Source organism: Hyaena hyaena, unplaced genomic scaffold (assembly GCF_003009895.1).
Source record: "Hyaena hyaena isolate Hyena2069 unplaced genomic scaffold, ASM300989v1 scaffold_848, whole genome shotgun sequence".
In the NCBI taxonomy this organism is placed as follows: domain Eukaryota; kingdom Metazoa; phylum Chordata; class Mammalia; order Carnivora; family Hyaenidae; genus Hyaena; species Hyaena hyaena.
The window spans coordinates 639,027-657,151 of NW_024081479.1; positions in this window are offsets into that span (position 1 = coordinate 639,027).

Consider the following 18,125-nt stretch of genomic DNA (forward strand, 5'->3'; position numbering starts at 1 on the left):
AAACTGAGGAAATTCAGGTTTGAACTACTGATAAACACTTGGTCAATCATGCAAAGATTGAGCACCTACTACTTATTCGGAACTGTGCTAAGAAGTTGTTTGTGCTGGCTGAAAGTGTGGACCCCCTGGTCTGATTTTAGTGGTGCTGGAGCCCAGGAGGGCAAGAAGACCTGCCTGTCAGCTCAGAACCAGTCCTTAGCTGGGTTCCTAGGACAACCTCCGTGGTCACTCCCACCAAAGTGTCTGTCCCAAGAATGGAAACAGCTCTGAGGGCTTCCTGGGGGTGTCGGCCCCAGCGCAAGGCTTGGGTTCCAGTTCCTGCTATCTGAGTGGGGCCCAGGTAGGAGAGCTCAGGTCTCAGGGGTCACGAGAGGGAGTGACCTGGAATGGTTCCTGGAGAAGGCATGTCTGTTGCTGGGAGTTAAAGGGTCAGGAGGACTAGGCCACATGAAGAGTGAAGAGAGCACCCTAGGCAGGCGGCACACAGGTAGAGAACAAGCTTCTTGTGTGGGAGAAATGAAGCATAGTGTAGCATGGGGTGAGCTGTGTGAAGAGGGGCCCAGTTAGAGGCCTGTGGGAAGCTGGCCCGTTTAAAACCTCCAAGGGAGACCAAGTGCCCCTGCCAGGGCTCCTAAGTCCAGCCTCAGCCCTTCCCCACCAGGCTTTCCAGCCCCGAAGCATACGTCTGTGCTTTTTCCTCCAAATAAGCCCTACTTATCTTTCCTGTAGTTTTCACGTTTGTAAAATGAGAATGATTACTGGTACCTGCCACATAGGCTGTTGTAAGAAATCAATGAAACCAAGCAGGTGCCCTGGGACACAGTATGGACTCAATTTTCCTTAATTGAATGAATCAATCCCAGGCCCAGCCTAGACGCCCCCACTTTGGGCTCCCTCAGCCCGTGGCAGTGTGCACTAATTTCTGGGTCCTCGCCCCCTGGTGTCATTTCCTAATAGTCTGCCTGCTGCCAGATGTTTTATCTGCAGTTCTGGGTGGGTGGTGGGGGAGAGTATTCCATCCCTTTTACAGATGAAAGAAGTAAGACTCAGGATAAGTCAGCGAGTTTCCCAAGGTGTCCCAGCCAGGTGACATTTCAATACTGTGTTCCTAACATTACAAACCCCTTATCCATGGTTAGATGCTTAGATGTTCAAGCCAGGAAATTCCCAGAGGATTGTCTTCCCTGCACTGAGGGCTTCTGGCCATGAGATGGTGCCAGCAGACTGCCCAGGATGGGCAGTCTCAAGCCTGACTGCCACCCTCGGGTGGGGGCTATGTGGCTGGTCTGCACACAGCCAGGGCCTCCCATCTGGGGCTAGCACTGAACAACCTCAGGGCTGGATTCCCAGCCTCTGTTTCTCCTGACCCACTCCCCAGCCTTTTTTCCTATTTGTTAGTCCCATGTCAGCTCAAGCCATGTTCTCAGAGCCTCACCTGGTCAATCTGGCTCACAGGAGCCAGCTGTGACATTGGCAGGGGGACGGGGCCAGTGTTCGGCCCTGTTGGTCTGACGTAGAGGCCCTGGGAGTGTTGCCCTGACACCAGGTGCCCACCATCCATCTTCATTCCAGGTACACCCTTGGCAGAAACACTGAAGTCCATCACTCCATAGAGAGACAGCCTCTACCAGTTCCCTTTTGTCAGTTCAGGCAACACATGGGATTGGTTTGTACCTGCAGCGGAAGCAATTCAGGAGAGATAGAGGTAAGAACTGGCTGGGGTTGAAGCTCCTTGGGTTGCTTGGATCCTATAGTCTCCGGTCACCTTTAGGTGACTCTGCAGTTCCCTCCCCATCTCTGCTCCAAGGACCTCTCCAAGGAAGGATGAGGAGGCCAGAAGCAGGAGCTGGAAGCCTGAGTCACTGCCTGCCAGCTAGCCAGGAACCAGCCCAGACCAGGCTGGATATGGGAATAGGCCTCCCAACCTTGGCCTGCCTGCCTTCTGGGAAACAAGGCCTGGAAAGCCCCTTGCTTGGTCCTTGGCTTGTGAGCTTAGCAGCAAGGGCACAGGATGACAAGGGTCAAGACCCAGCTTCCTTCCCCTGAGGAGTCAGACAGACTGGGAAAAATCACGAACTCACTGTGTGACCCAAGGCGAGCCACCTACTCTTTCTGAGCTTGAATCTCCACATGATAAACAGAGCTAATCATGATGCCCGCCTTACAGGGTCATTACATGCTCTGTCACAGTTACCAGTCCAGCCCTGACCCAGCAGCACCCAGCCCGGGGCAGGAGTGCACCCTGGAGCCTGCCTCAAGCCAACCCGAGGCCAGGTTTCTGATGCCAGGTATCTAGAGGACAGGGGCCAGGGGGCAGCGCCCACCACTCTGGGTGGAGTTTTGGTCCCACCCATGTAGCAGGCTGGCTGCAAAAGCAGGCAAATCTGGTAGAATAAGGGCACAAGGGAAGGCAGGAAACTTGATTTCTCTTCTCTTTTTTACTTCCCCTTCTCACCTCCTACTTAACAAGGATTAAAGCTGGAACTGAAACAGCCATTTTGAGTGCAAGGAAGGGGAAGCTTTGGGGAATTTGGGAGTTGAGGTCGCTTCCTTTAGTCTCTCTCTGGCCTCTACCAGCTGAGCAAAGAGGGAACTTGCATCTCCTGCAGCACTACTATGTGCCAGACCCCTCAGTGAGCTCACGTCATCCCCACCACAATCAGACAGATGTGTTTATTGGGCACTGACTCGGCATGATCACCGTGCAAAATGCCACAGACCATTTACCCTTCACGTTTTCCACCTCTATTTTACACATGAGGAAGCTGAGGCTTGGAGAACTTAGCAAGAGGCTGTCTCTTGGGAATGTGAATGAAGAAGTCAGAGACTGTGTTGGCCTACGTGGCCACAGGGCTGAGCAGGCACAGGGCAGCCTCCGGGCTGGGGAACTGGACGGGGCAGCCCCTGACGGAAGGAGAGTCCATGGTGCCATCTTTCCAAGTCCATGCCCATGGGTGGCAGCACCTTCCACTGGGGCTCTGGAAGATCCCAGAACCTTCCAATACACCCTCTTCCCTGAAGCTAGTGTGAGAGGGTCTCTGTCCTTTGCCTGGACACCCAGGCTGTAACCCCCCTTTTTTTAAATATCCCTGCAGAGTGTGCCATTTAGATTCCCCTTCAAGCAAGAACCTGCTGTTTACCTGCAAGGCATGAAGCTGGCTGACAGCCTCTATTGGTGACTTCAGGACCCATCTATCAACCCAGATAACCAGGCTTCAGTCCTTTGCGGAAGAGATGGCCCACGTCCAGCTATCTGGCCCATCCTGCAGGCAGTCATTACTTTCCTCCACAATTCCTTTCACCCAATTCCCAGACCCCCTCTCATGATGATGGCCCCATCTCCTGTTTTTCCTGTGGGTGATCCCCCTTCCCCTCTTCAAGTCTTGACAATCTAGGGGTGGTGGACCTGTGATCTAGGTCTGCCAATGAGAGAATAGTGGGCTCCTCAGGCCCCATAACTGGCTCAGGGGTGGATGGGTGACCTTCACTGGGTGCCTCAGAATCAATTTTGGAGACTGAGAAGGAGGCAGATTTTCCACTGGGTTTGCAAAGCTGGTAGGAAGTGAGCTTGGAATTTCTAGGGCCAGGTGAGCTGTATGCCAGGAACTGTCCTATGCACTGATGATACTACCACCAGGAAAGAGACTGTGCAAAATAAAGCCAATGGATGGCAAAGTTGAGAAATGGGAACACACAGATTCCTGAGAACAACACTGAGCACCTGGTTCCAGCTATGCCTGAAGCTTTATCTTCCACTGAACTTTTTGACAGCATGAACTGATAAATTCCCTTTTTGCCTCAGTCCATTTGACCTAGGATTCTGTCACTTAAAATCAGGAATCCTGCCTATAGACCTGCACTTCCCCCTCTACATGTCTCCTCTCCTCTTTCCACAACCCATGTTCACAGGGTTAGCCCCAGAACCCTAACATCCTTTCAGGGGAGGCTGGAACTGGCCATGTACCTGAAGGCTATCATAAGTGGGGCAGGTCAGGGGACTGCAGGACTAGGGGACTGTCAGGTCAAGCCTGATCCCCATGGGGGTTGCCAGGGAAGCCTCCCATCTCATTTCCCATGAGGGAAGCCCTTCCTCCAGCAGCTCCTGGAGTAACCACCTGTCATTTCAGTAGCTCCTGGGCAGGAGTGTGGAAAGCTGGAAATCCAGCTGCTAGGTCTAGATTCATCACTCACTTGCTGTGTGACCCTGAAGAGGTCACTGCACCTCCCCAAGCCTCACTTTCCTGAGCTATTTCACTGTAGCTGTGTAGTTTCTTGCCCACTGAGCTAATTGCTTTTGCTACAAGATCTCATTTGCTTTTACAACAGCCCTGCATGGTAAGTTGTACTATCCACATTTACAGATGAAGAAATAGGCTTCGAGAAGGCTGGTGGCTTGCCCAAAGTGACATGGTGAGGAGTGGTGAGCCAGGACAAGGACACAGATCTGAATGTTGATAAAGGCTGTGTTCAGGAAGAGAGGCAACATTCCTCTGTGTAAAAACTGAGGCCAGAGAGGTTATGTACTTGCCCAGGTGCACAGTAAATCTTCCATGCCACTCTGCGTTTCAGGAACACAGTGGCCTGAGCCAGGACACAGAAATAGGGGCCAAGAGGGGCGTCTGGGTGGCTCAGTCGGTTAAGCATCTGACTTCGGCTCAGGTCATGATTTCACAGTTCGTGGGTTCGAGCCCCGCGTCGGGCTCTGTGCTGACAGATCAGAGCCTGGAGCCTGATTAAGATTCTGTGTCTCCCTCTCCCTCTGCCTCTCCCCTGCTCATGCTGTCTCTCTCTCTCTCTCTGTCTCTGAGAAATAAATAAAAACAATAAAAATTAAAAAAAAAAAGAGTATAGATGACTCAGCAGTATAATAAAAAAAATAGGGGCCAAGAGTCAGGGCAGAAAAGAAGACCAGCCTGAGCGTCAGTGTCAGGCAGACTCCCTCCCTTCTTTAACTTTGTAAGGAATGGGGGACAAGGTCTGCTTTGCCTTTGCCAACACATACTGTAGCTTCCAAGAGGCACTGGGAAATGTTGGAGCCCAGTCTGCAAAGATGAGCCACAAGGCTCTGTCCTTGGTGCTGCCTGGCTCAATTAAAAAAAAAAATCTTTGTCTTGGTTGATGACAGGTAAGACTTAGCAGGGGGAATGAAGGTAATGGCTGCATGAATGGCACCTCTGCATCTAGCTGGGTCCCCCAGCCTTCAACTCTCAGGAAGGGCAGACCATTACCACTGCCTGAGTATTTATTGTGGGTTATGGTTCTGCCCATTTCACAGATGGACACTGAGGCCCCAATGGTAGTCGGCTTTGTCCATGGCTCTCACAGGTAAGGTATGGGTATGGAGGAAATCCAGGGAAACTTTCACCTCCCATGAGAGGCAGCTCTCTTGCCTTGGCCTTATTCTGACCATCCCTAGCACCTAAGTCCACCTGGCAGAGAGAGGAGCACCCAAGTGGACCCCAGAACCCAGGGTGTCAATGACAAGGCTCTGAGTTCTGGACTCTCAGGGCCAGAGAGGCATTAAGAGAATATGACCCAGAGCTCTCCCCAGCCCCTCAGAGAAGGAGGCTCTCTGGAACCTCTTTAACAGGACTTGTCTGGCCTCTATTTGCATACTTCCCATGACAGGGAATTTACTCCATATCTCCTAGGCTGCTACATCTCACCATGAGAAAGCTTTTTGGAAGATGTGCTTCATCACACCAAGCCCTGAAACTGCTTTCCTTCCCCAGTCTGTCCTGCCTCTGGGGTTACAGAGCTCAGCTGCCCCCAAATCCCAGGGTAGTGCAGAAACTGTCCTAAAACTATTCACCAGCTGGTCTTCATTCCCATCGGCCAAATCCAGTGCTCATTTACAGGCCCAGGGAAGCTAGTGATGGAGCTCATAAACCAGACATGAGACCAGAGAGCCAGTACCATTTCCAAATCTGAAGACAAAAACTTTTGCTTGGAGCATGGCTTCTTCTTACCATTTTGGGATGATAAAACTGAGTCCTCTCCTCTAACCTTAGTATCTTGCCAAGGTCACCAGCCAGTGGTTTTCAATCAGCTGGAGTGTCTTCCACCAAACCCCAAATCCTCACCCTCAAACATCAAGCATGTAGCACTGGGGCCCCATTTGTGGCCAACCTAGTGTGGGAGGAGCCGTGCTTTGTAGGTATCTGACGGGTGACCTGGGATGAGGAAATCAAAGGCAGGACAACTGCCTGGCTCTGAATGTAATGTGGGAGGTCAGTGGTGACACAGGCAGTTCCTGCCGCAGAGTGCACTGTTGTATGTGGTGTGTGTATGAGGAACACAGGACAGACCTCATCTCCTTCATGTGGCCACTCAAATATATATGTTCTAGATGACGCCTTCCCTACCACACCAGCTAAAATTGTAACATCCCACCTTACACACGCACACTTCCTACTCCCCTCCTCCACTGTATTTTTCTCTGTGGTATTTACCATCTTCTAACATAACTATTTTGTTTATTTCTTTGTTTATTGTCTGTCTCTTTCCATCAGAGCATAAACTTCACCAGGGCAGATGTTTTTCTGTTTTATTCACTACTGCATCTCCAGTGCTTAGGATGGTACCTGATATAGAAGGTACTCAATGAAAAGTTGTTGGATGGATGGATGTTTGGATGGATTTCTACGGGTGACTCAAGAATATCTACACAGAGAGAACCTGGGGCAGAAATCTGATTCGGGGCATATGGGTCTAGGCTTGACATTATGTTTGTATTGCAAACTACAGTTTGTACTTAGAGTATGTTTACTGGAGATTAGAGGCTGATAGAGACTTCAATGCCACCCATGGGGCCACCTCTATCTGGCTGTGTATATGAGAATCAGGCTGTGAGCAGTCTCAGCTGAGAAGAGTGAACAGGACACAGCCTGGTGCTGCTGGGCTGCCTGCCTCTTCCTCCTGCCCTGTCTGAAATCTTCCCTGGTACTTTCCCCACCACGCCCACTGGCCGTGTCCCATCCTGCTGTCCTCACAGAGCCTCCCAGCCTGTAACCATCTCTCCCTCTGCATGGGGCCTCTGATTTGGAGGCTTCCAGAGCTCTGGGCCAGCATCTTCCTAGCCCCTCTCCTTTCCCTCGCCAGCCTGGAGACCTAGTGCAGGACCCGGGGGTCCTGCAAACACAGCCAGTCCATTTGTATCCCTCGTTCTTGGCACCAACAGACCTCTCGGTCCTGCCCTGTGGGGTTGAGGACATGACTCAGCAGGGAGCCCTGAGGGCCCTTAGACCCCACCGCCTGGGTCACCACCCCACTTGTCTGAGTCCCCAAACTTCTGCTTGCCTCTCCCATCTCTTCCAAGCCTTTGCCCCATCTTTCTTGTCAGTCCTACCCTCAACTACAACAGCCCTCAACTCCTCCTTCAAAGCAAAGAGTACCCTTTCAGAGGGGCCTTCTTCAACTTCCTGGCCACCTAAATAGCCTTGACTCTGTTCTTGGGTCTCCCCAATCCCCCTGGGCCCCAGGCAGCCTCCTGCAGTGCTGATCCCACCCTCTGCCCAAAGCTTCTGCTCAGCCCACAACACTCCCCATCCTCTGGTCCTCCAGCTGTGTTTCTTCCTTCACAGTCCAGCCTGTCCAAGAGTCCTCTGCCTCCCATCCTCTCTCTCTGCCCTCATTTCTCACAACCCTACAGTCTGCTCAGGGCAGGACAGAGCAGGGAAACTTTGGGCCAGCTCAGGGAAGTGTGGTGGACACCCTCTCTTTCTAGGTGAGGCTGGTGAGATGGGACCATGGGAACCAGTGACCATTTGATCTCTATCCCAAGGAAATCTCAGAGGTGACCTTGACATGACAGGCCTTGGGGAAAAAAACAGGTCACTGTGAGGTCATTTCAGTTTCACATTCCCCAACCCCTGGTGCAGGGCTGGGGCTGGGGGGTGGGGAGGGAGCTGTCTCTGTGGCTTCCAGGAACAGGCCCAGACTCTGCTGGGAATCCTGGCGGGGGGGGGGGGGGTGGGCAGGGTGGGCAGTGGCACCTCCAGGACATCTGTTTAGGTGGCAGCTGGGGGATTCTGGTGGGGGGCAAATGAAGGGACTTACACTTTGGCAGTACTCATGATATGGGTTTGAGGAAACATCACAGAATAGTAGGGGCTATTGATAATGGAGCAGGTGAGTGTGGTGGGCAAGAGCTCCCAAAGCTACCCTACTGACACCCCTGGTCACAGGAGATATGAGGAGCCACTCCAGAACAGGTCTCTGCTCAGAGCTCCCTGGAAAACCCAGATTTCTTCAAACACAGTTAATTCCAGTTCTCCCATATGGTCCCATACATGACCCCCCCCCAACCTATCCCCCACCCACCAATGTCAGTTAAATACAACTGCCCGTTCCTGGCATCTGTACCCCTCTGCCACACTTCACCACTCCCTCTGCAGAGCTTGGCACTTCGCAGGCCTGTTTTCTGTCCTGGCTCTACCTCCCAAGCAGTGATTTTACCTCTCTAAGCTTCAGTGCCCTTAATTATAGAGTAGAGCTAATAGTACCCACCTCACAGCATTGTTGGGGCTCAAATGAAGTAATGGATCTAGAATAACTAGCCCAGTATCTGGAGCAAGTGAGTATTCACACAGTGGGGCTTTATTTTTATCACCCATAATTTTATCACAGTCCAGCTCAGAATGGCCTCACTTGCAGCCTTTGCTCATTCATTCATTCATTCATTCACTCACTCACTCTTTTGACATGCATTTTCAGGAAGCCTTACAATGTACAGGGACTTCACTGGTCTCTGGTCCCTGTCCTGGAGGAGGCCCAACTGGTGAAAATGATGGATGAAGTGGTCTCCAGGAAGACAGAGAAGGCCCTTATGCCTGCTTAGGGTATCAAGGAAGGATCCCTGGAAAAGGCGATTCTTTGTTGGAGTGTGGACAAGGAAGGGGGGGCTGTCCTGGGAAGAGAAGCCTGCTGGAGATATGAGGGCACAGGGTACCTGCAAGTGTTTGTGTTTGCAGGAGGTGAGGTTGGGAGGTCATCAGAGCCAGGTCTCAACAGTTCTCAAATGCGAGGCTACAAATTTGGCCTCTGTATAGTGGGTGTCGGCCAAGAAGCCCTCGATGGTTTATAAAGCAAGATAGAGGTGTGATCAGATTTGAGATTTTGGAGGTCCCTGTGCTGCTGGATGGAGGATGGATTGGATGTGGTGAGAGTCCAGGTCAGAGACAGTAGGGCATAAAATAGGGCCTTGGCTCTAGGGCTAGTGTGGTAGGGCCAAATCAGGGTCCTTGAATGCCAGGCTCACTGCAGCCTTTTGCCCCTCTTCTACATACCCCTCAACAATCCCTGACAGCCAGAGTACTAGGAAGAGAGACTGGAAGGGGGGCAGCTTGTCAGCAATGCCCTGGTCCAGTCCTCAGGTCACAGCCAGGGATCTGAGGCTTAGAGCAGACAAAAGGATGGCCTACAGCCCTTGAGTGAGTCCATGGGAGCCTTGTGCCCCTGTGCCTGTTCCCAAGGCTGCTGCTCCCATCTGACTTTCTTCTCCTGGGGAAGCAAGAACATGGGTTTGGTAGATGAAGAGTCCAGACAGATAATTGCTCCAATTGCCAGGCCCATGTAAGCTCTCTCCTCTCCAACCGGGGAGGGGAGCCCTCAGAGTGTACTGAATTCTCTCTTCTCCCTCACACCCATTTTTCAGCTGAGGAAATTGAGACTCAGGGAAGAGAAGCATTCAAGCTCTCTGGACCTTGAGGTGCGTGTCAGGGGTGGGAGATGGAATAGCTGGGTACTAGCCCTGGCCCTGCCACTGGGCAGCTAGATTCCTGATTCTTTTTTTTTTTTTTTAAAGTTTATTTATTTGAGAGAGAGAGAGAGAAAAAAAAAAAGAGCACAAGCATGGGAGGGGTAGAGAGGAAGGCGAGAATCACAAAGGCAGCGCAGAGCCTGATGTGGAGCTTGAACTCATGAACCATGAGATCACGACCTGAGCAGGGATCAAGAGTTGGACACTTAACCGACTGAGCCACCCAGGCGCCCCTGAAGTCATGATTCTTAGGCGACTCAGCTGGTGAGGGGTAGAGCTCCTACAGCACAGGCTTCTGGCCTTGGGCTAGCCCTTGTGTGCAGCGCTGTTCCCAGGCCACACTCCCCTTCCATACCAGCCTGTGTCTCTGCAAAGCACAGCTGAGGATGACAAAACAGGAAGAAGCCATATACCATCTGCTCCAGGGAACTGTGGGCCTAGGCTGGTCCCTTTCTCTAGGCTGCCCAAGGGAGCCAGATGATCTCATCAGCACAGCTCAGCCAGGCCAGGCCTGTGTCCTCAGTCCCACCAGCTCTCTCAGGTGTAATCGATGTAACCAAGCTTCCCGAGTGTCTGGGCTTGTCCTTGACCTGGACCCTTCCCTGGGATGGACTGGGAGGAGTACATGGGACTGCATGGGTGTGCAGTGCCAGGTGCCTGCCATCCTTCAGTCTCACCCAGAGAGGCCAGTGGGGCAGGGCATGCCCACTGCCACTCCCCTAGGGGGAAAACTGAGGCCCTACTTGAAATCAATCACCAAGCCCTGTTTGTGTTCCATCCTCACATCTGTCAAGCTGTCCCCTTGTTTCATCCTGTGGTTCCTGCCACAACCTAGACCATGTCCACCCAAAGCTCTGTCTTCCATCTCCCAAGCCTGGCCATCTTCTTTTTGCAGCCAGAGGGATCTTTGTTGAGCAAAAGTCTGACCTCATAACTCCCCTGCCTAAGCATTTTATGACACCCTGGGGACTGAGCATAAAGGCAAACCAGTGCCCTGCTGACATCTCTGTTCTCAGAATTCACCCCTGTCCCTTGTACATGACTGCAAGGCCAGGAACTACTTTCAGTTTCTGGAACCAGCCGTGCCTTTAGTCCTCACTCGGTGCTCTTTCTACCCCTTGATCACCCTTTCTTCATATCTGCAGCTGGCAGACTCCTGCTGTTAGCTCAATGACAGGGGAGATCCATGTCCCGCCCTCAGGAGCTCAGTGTAGACAAGGGACCTGAAGACCCATCATCAGAGGCAGGCATCAATGCACCAGCATCCTGCAGGAGCCCAGGCGAGGAGGTACGGTTCTGCAGAGAGGGAAGGTTCAGTGGAGGAGACAGCAGTGAAAAGTCCAAGTGTACATGGAAGCAGAGGGAAGAGCGAGGGCTGAGCCTGGGTAAGGCATGTTGAAGAACATATCTGGAGCTGCCAGTGCTCCAGCAAATGTGCTTGGAAAAGAGGACAAACTAATGCTACTAATGATACAATTATTGAACACTTACTGTGTGCCAGATGTACAATACTCCAATCCTTACTGTGACTCTGGGAGATAAGACTGGTATTATCTCTATTTAATACCTCAAGTGGGAAAACCAAGGCATAGAGATGTTAGCTAACTTACCCAAGGTAGCACAAGTAGAAAGAACAGCTACTGGGCTAGGAACCCAGGCAGTGCGGCTCCAGAGGCACACTTTCTAAGTGCCTACAACACACAAGGGCTGGGGTAGGGAGGTTCTCAGGTGGCAGGGGAATCTAGCCCCTCCATTCTCTGCCCAACCTTGGGACCCAACTTGCCTGGGTTCACCCTCGTACCAGTCACAGGGCCCCATAAATGATGTCTCCTTTGGGGAAGGAAGTCTTCAGGGACCAACTAAAAGGATTCCTTCTAACTCTCTCATTGCTTCCCATGGGAAGTCTGAGGCGAGGGATGCCCTTTTAAGCACAGCCTCCTAACCACAGCTGCCCATCAGATTCCCAGAACTCTTCTGGGGAGGAATGCTCACCTGTCAAGCATCCCTTGCCATGGGGAACTCTCTCCCTCACTGCAGAGTAATCTTGTCCATTCAAAGTGGGCACCTGGCCCTGAGCTGGTCAGAGTGTCCACATGGGCCCCTTACCAGTGATTGGTTTAGAGGAAACCAATTAAAGTTTGCTCCAGGAATTTTGGTGGAACCAGTGTGAAAGGTTTTCTCCCTTTTCCTCTAGGATTATTAGTTGTAAGGGCCATGGATGCCTGATGCTTCTAGAAAGAACTTGGGTGAGAACGTAGGAAGCAAGTAGAAATTCAGGAGAAAGGATATAAAAAGAGAGTGCTGATGGCATGATGGCACCAAAAGATCCAGCCATGCCTGATCTAGATCTACCTTCGACTTTTCATCAACTAATACATTTCTTGCTTAAACTAGTAACATTTGTCACTTGCAATCAAAACATCTCTGACCAGTATGACACCAAACATACAGGCAACCAAAGAAAAAACAGATAAATTGAATTTCATTGAAATTTAAAGCTTTTGTGCATCAAAGGACACTACCAACAGAATGAAAAGGCAGCCCACGGAATGGGAGAAAAGATTTGCAAATCATATATCTGATAAAGGATTCATATCCAAAATACACAAAGAACATCCACAACTCAAGAGGAACAACAACAACAAAACAACCCAATTCAAAAAATGGCAAAAGACTTGAATAGACATTTCTCCTAAGAAGGTACACGAATGGCCAACAAGCACATGAGAAGATGGTGAACGTCACTAATCATTACAGAGATTCAAGTCAAAACCACAATGAGATACCACCTCACCTCACCTGATTAGGATGGCTATTATTCAGGAAATAGCAAGTGTTGGTGAGATATTAGGACTCTTGTGCACTGCTGGTGGGAATGTAAAACGGTGCAATTAAAAGGCCCATAGAATTGCCATAAGATCCAGCAGTTTAAAAAAAAAAAAAAAAAAAAAAAAAAACCAACATTAAAAAAAAAAAAAAAAAAAAAAAAAAAAAAAGATCCAGCAGTTTTACCCCTAGGCAAAAATAACTGAAACTTACTTTTAAACAGACTCAAACAGATATTTATACACCAATATTTATGGGAACATTATTCACAATAGCCAAAAGGTAGAAATAACTAAATGTCTGTCAACAGAAGAATAGATAGACAATGGTCTGTCCATACCATAGAATACTATTCAGCCTTAAAAAAGAAGTAGATTCTAATACATGTTATAACGTGGATGAACCTTGAAAACATTATGCTGAGTGAAATAAGCCAGACAGAAAAAGACAAACACTTATGAGTCCATTTGTGTGAGGTACCTAAAATAGTCAAATTCATAGACAGTCGAATAGCAGTTACCTGGGGCTGGGGGAGGGAAAAATGGGGAGTTATTATTTAGTGGGTATAGCGCTTCAGGTTGGAATGATAAAAAGTTCTGGAGATGAATGGTGGTGAGGATTACACATGTACTTAATGCAATTTTGAACTATACATTCAAAAAGGGTTAAAACGGTGACTTTCATGTGTGGTGTAAGAAACATATTTTTTGTCTTTGTCCCTGATTCCTGACACAGAGCACCTACATTCCTAGGAATTTCCTGAGTGATAGGAGCATCTTTTGTTCTAATGAGTTGACTCTTGGCAGGCCCCTGAATGATTTCAGGATGGGGGCTAGTTGCCAGAAAGAATAAACCTCAATTAGAAGCTTGGAACTTTCAGCCCTAGTCTCTAACCTCCAGGGAAAGGAGAGGGGCTGGAGACTGGGTTCAATTGTCAATGGCCAGTGATGTAAGCAATCATGCCTATGTAATAATGCCCCCCATAAAAAACCCAAAATGGCAGGGTTGGAGAGCTTCCAAGTTTGGCAAAGACATCAAAGTGCTGGGAAGGGGCACCTCAGTCAGTTAAGCCTCTGACTTCAGCTCAGGTCATGATTTCATAGTTCGTGAGGTAGAGCCCTGCATTGGGCTCTGTGCTGACAGCTCAGAGCCTGGAGCTTGTTTCACATTCTGTGTCTCCCTCTCTCTCTGCCCCTCTCCCACTCATACTCTGTCTCTCAAAAATAAATAAAAAATGTTTAAAAAATTAAAAACAAAAACAAAGTGCTGGGAAGATGGTGCCCCTTACCTCATACCTCACCCTATGCATCTCTCCCATTTGGCTGTTCCTGAGTTGATCCTTTATAATAATCTGGTAATAGTTAAGTAAAGTGTTTTCTTGAGTTCTGTGAACCGTTCTAGCAAGTAATCAAACCTGAGAAGGGAGTTGTAGGAACTCCTGAGTTCTAGATGGTCAATCAGAAGCATGGGAGGTCCAGGACTTATGACTGGCATCTGAATTGGGGGGAGCAGTCTTGTCCTGTGGGACTGAACCCTTTACCCATGAGGTATGTGCTAACCCTCAGAGTTGGTGTCAGAATTGGTTGGCATCTGGAGGGGAAAAACCTACACATTTGGTGATACCTTCCTCTGGGGCAAAGGTCAGACAGGCTGACTGCCCATTATGAAAGATTCAAGTTGTCTCAGGTCCAGGCTCCTTTCTTGTAATGCAACTCACCGTTTGTGCAGGTGTTATTTGGTCCTCTTTCTATTGCATTGTAGCAACCAGGGCTTGACAAAACTGTGCTAATACTGATATTCTCCCTGGCTCTATTGCTGAGGAACGAAGTTCTTAGTTTCGAACCAGAAGTCTTAGGTCTTCTTCCAGCATCCATTAAAATGTAGTAGGCTAACTTGTTAGCCTGGATGTGTGATAAACTCATAGGCCCTTCATGGTTCTTGATATTACCTGCATCAGAATCTCAGGTGGCAGATATAAGAAATTTGTGTTTTTGACAATTTATTATGATAGTCAGCCAACTCAGGCTTGTAGGAATCTTGCCATAGAGTGAAGCCCTAGAAGAGCTGGTATTCTTTTTCTTTCATAATTTTTTAAAAGATTTTATTTATTTATTTATTTTTTTTTGAGAGAGAGAGAGTGAGCAGGGGAGGGGCAGAGAGAGATGGTGAGAGAGAATCCACCATCACATTGTGGAGCAGGCTCCACAATGTCAGCACAGACCCCGATGCGGGGCTCGAACTCAGATATCATGACTGGAGACCATGACCTGAGCTGAAATCAAGAGTCAGAGGCTCAACCAACTGAGCCACCCAGGTGTCCCAAGAGTTGCTCCTAAGGAGCTGACACTTTCCTCCTCTGGGAGGCTGATTCTCCCTTCTTGTTCCAGCTGCCAGAAAGCCCAGGGTTGAATTTTCCTGTGTTTCTACCTTAGCATCAACACTGGTCTTAACCTTCTGTGTAACTTGTAGATTCCTGCTTCTGTTTTTTAAAAAATGAGTATGGAATCTACCTACCATAAAATTTACCCTTTTAAAGTGTATAGTTTGGTGGCTTTTAGCATATTCACAAGATTGTGCAACCATCTCTACTATCTAATTACAGAACATTTTCCTTACCACAAAAGAAATCTTGTACCCATTAGCACTTACTTTTCATTCCTCTCTCCCTCCATCTTGTGGAAATGACTTACTTACTTTCAGTATTTACGGATTTGCCCATTCTGGATACTTCACATAAATGGGATCATATAATATGTACCATTTTATTTCTGGCTTATTTCATTTAGCATAATGTCTTTAAGGTTCACACATGCTGTAGCATGGATCAGAATTTCAGTTTTACAGGTGAATAGTATTCCATTGTAGGGATATACTATATTTTGTTTATCCATTCATCAATTGACGAACATTTGGGTTGTTTCTGCTTTTTTGGCTATTATGAATAACACAGCTATGAACACTTCTGTATAAGTTTTTGCATAGATACATGTTTTCGATTTTCTTTTTTTTTTTTAAATGTTTTATTTATTTCTAGGAGAGAGAGAGACAGCGTGAGCAGGGGAGGGTCAGAGAGAGAGGGAGTCACAGACTGAAACAGGCTCCAGGCTCCGAGCTGGCAGTCAGCACAGAGCCCGACGTGGGGCTCGAACCCACAAACCGCGAGATCATGACCTAAGCGAAAGTCGGAAAGTCGGACGCTTAACGGACTAAGCCACCCAGGCGCCCCTCGATTTTCTTGGATATATACCTAAGAGAGGAGTTGTTGGGTCCTGTAGTAACGCTCTGTTTAAGTTTTTGAGAAATTGCCAAACTGCCTTCCAAAGTGGCCGCACCATTTCACATCCCCACCAGCAGTGTATGAAAGTTCCAATTCCTTCACATCCTCCCCAATGCTTGCTATTGTCTTTTTCATGATAGCCATCCTAATGGGTGTAAGGTGGTATTGTATTGTGATTTTGATTTATAGTTCCCTAATTACTCCTTTTCTACGTTGTCTTCACCTTTTATCATTTTGTTTTATGTATTTCCGACCTGAGGCCTGACGTCTTTTGTGGAACAAGTACCCCCATGGAGTAGGAGAGTCATAGCTTTAAGGGCTAACTGTCCCCAATTTGACTATTAACTGTATGACCTTGAACAAGTTCGACAACACTCTGAGTCTCAGTTTCCCCACTTACCGAACATAAGTTACAGTATTCACCTTTCATGGTTGTTGTTACTGTAATTATAGATGTATAATAAAGGTGTGGCGCAGGCCTGGCACAAAGTAAGTCTTCAGTGAATCTCACTAAGCCTTGGGAGTCTTACGGGGAGGTTTCTGAGACCCAGAATGGGGACTGCTGGATTTTAACCTATCGTGCTTTACTCCAGGAACTTTTTATCACAGAGGCATTTCAAGTTGCCTCATACATTGGCCTCTCTGAGTCCCTATTTCTCCTCTGTGACATGAGAAATGAGACTGTGTCCCATCACGTCAAATGTTGGCAAATCTGTAGGGTTCATCTAAACATCTTATAAGTTTTGTTTCTTGCTTCAACCATCAGACTAGCTGCAACCCAAAGGAGTATCTCCTCCTTCGGATGAAGGGCTCTACAGCTTGAGGAGGGAAGTGAATTGAAACTTTTTGAGGACCTACAGTAATGTTATGTGCATTATTTATTTACCACTCCATGAGTTTGTCAAGTATGCTCTCTATCAGCCCATTTTACAAACAGGGAAACTGAAATCCCCCCAAAATTAAATAACTTGTCTGAGATCACACAGCCAGCAAATGCTGGTGCCAGGATTCAAACCCAGCTCTGATTTCAATACGATCTCTTTTCCCTGCACAGAAGTTTCCCTGCAGGGAATGTTCCTCCCTGCAACCTCTGCCCCCCAGTAGGAGGTGCTCAGGAAACTTCCCTGACCTGAATGGCTGGTTCTCAACCCACTGGCTTGCCAGAGACAATGTCATCCCTTTGAGCTGAGATCTACCTCCTAGACACCACAGGTCAGCTCTCTCCTGGGGCCACAGAACAGCCTTCACTCTGTCCCAGGCCCCCAAAACCAATGCTGCATGGGACTCAGAATGCCAGGCTCTGCCCCCACTACTATATATTTTTTTCTGCCCCCACTACTATAGACTTAGCTCACCGAAGCCTCAGCTCTCATCCCAAGTTGACTAAGCAGAAAGCTGGGTCTACTCGCTTCTGGGTCGCTGGCATCCAGCACAAGGCTGGGTACAGATGCCACAGGCATAGGCCTAGCCCAGGCCATCTCCACAGATCCACAGCTGCATCCTGCACAGGCCTGCCCTCCCATGGGTGTCGTTAGTGACAGGGTCAGCCCTAGGACAGGGGGAATAGGAGGATATCTCCATACGCCCAGGCCAGGGTTCTGGCCCTTACTAGACATGCCAACAGTCAGAGAGGAAGAGTCGGAGCTGCGCCAGCAGTACCCACCCCAAACTGAAACAGAAACCCATTTTAGAGACAAATGAGGAAATGGCCCCAGGACCAGAGGGGTGGGGTGGGGTGTTGTTGGGGAGGACCCTATAGACAGAGCTTCCTGAGAGCCTTGACTGGCCTCTGCTATAATGAGCACCATTCACCAGGCTCTGCCAACTCATCCCTCCTCCAGGGAGTACAAATTAGAATCCCAGGTCCCACACTCGAACTTCTCTGAACCTCAGCCTCCTTGACTGCAAAATGGGGATAACAATAATCTTGGCTGCATTTGTTGGCTCAATCTAAGTGACTGAAGCACTTAGCACATAGTAGGTGCTCAATAAATGACAGTCATTGTTATTATCACTCAACCTTCTCTTTCAGCTCAATGTTGACCAAGGGATCTATTCATTTGTTCCTTCATTCATTTATTCATCCAGCCAACCAGCCAGCACAACCCCACTAGGTGGGTCACAATAGTTAAGAATAGAGATTCTGGAGTTAGGTAGGTGTTGAAACCCCAAAAATGTCACAAATTGGCTGAGTGACTCTGGAGAAGCCATTTCTCCTCGCCAAATCTTCATTTCCTTGCCTGTAAAACGGGAATAATAAAA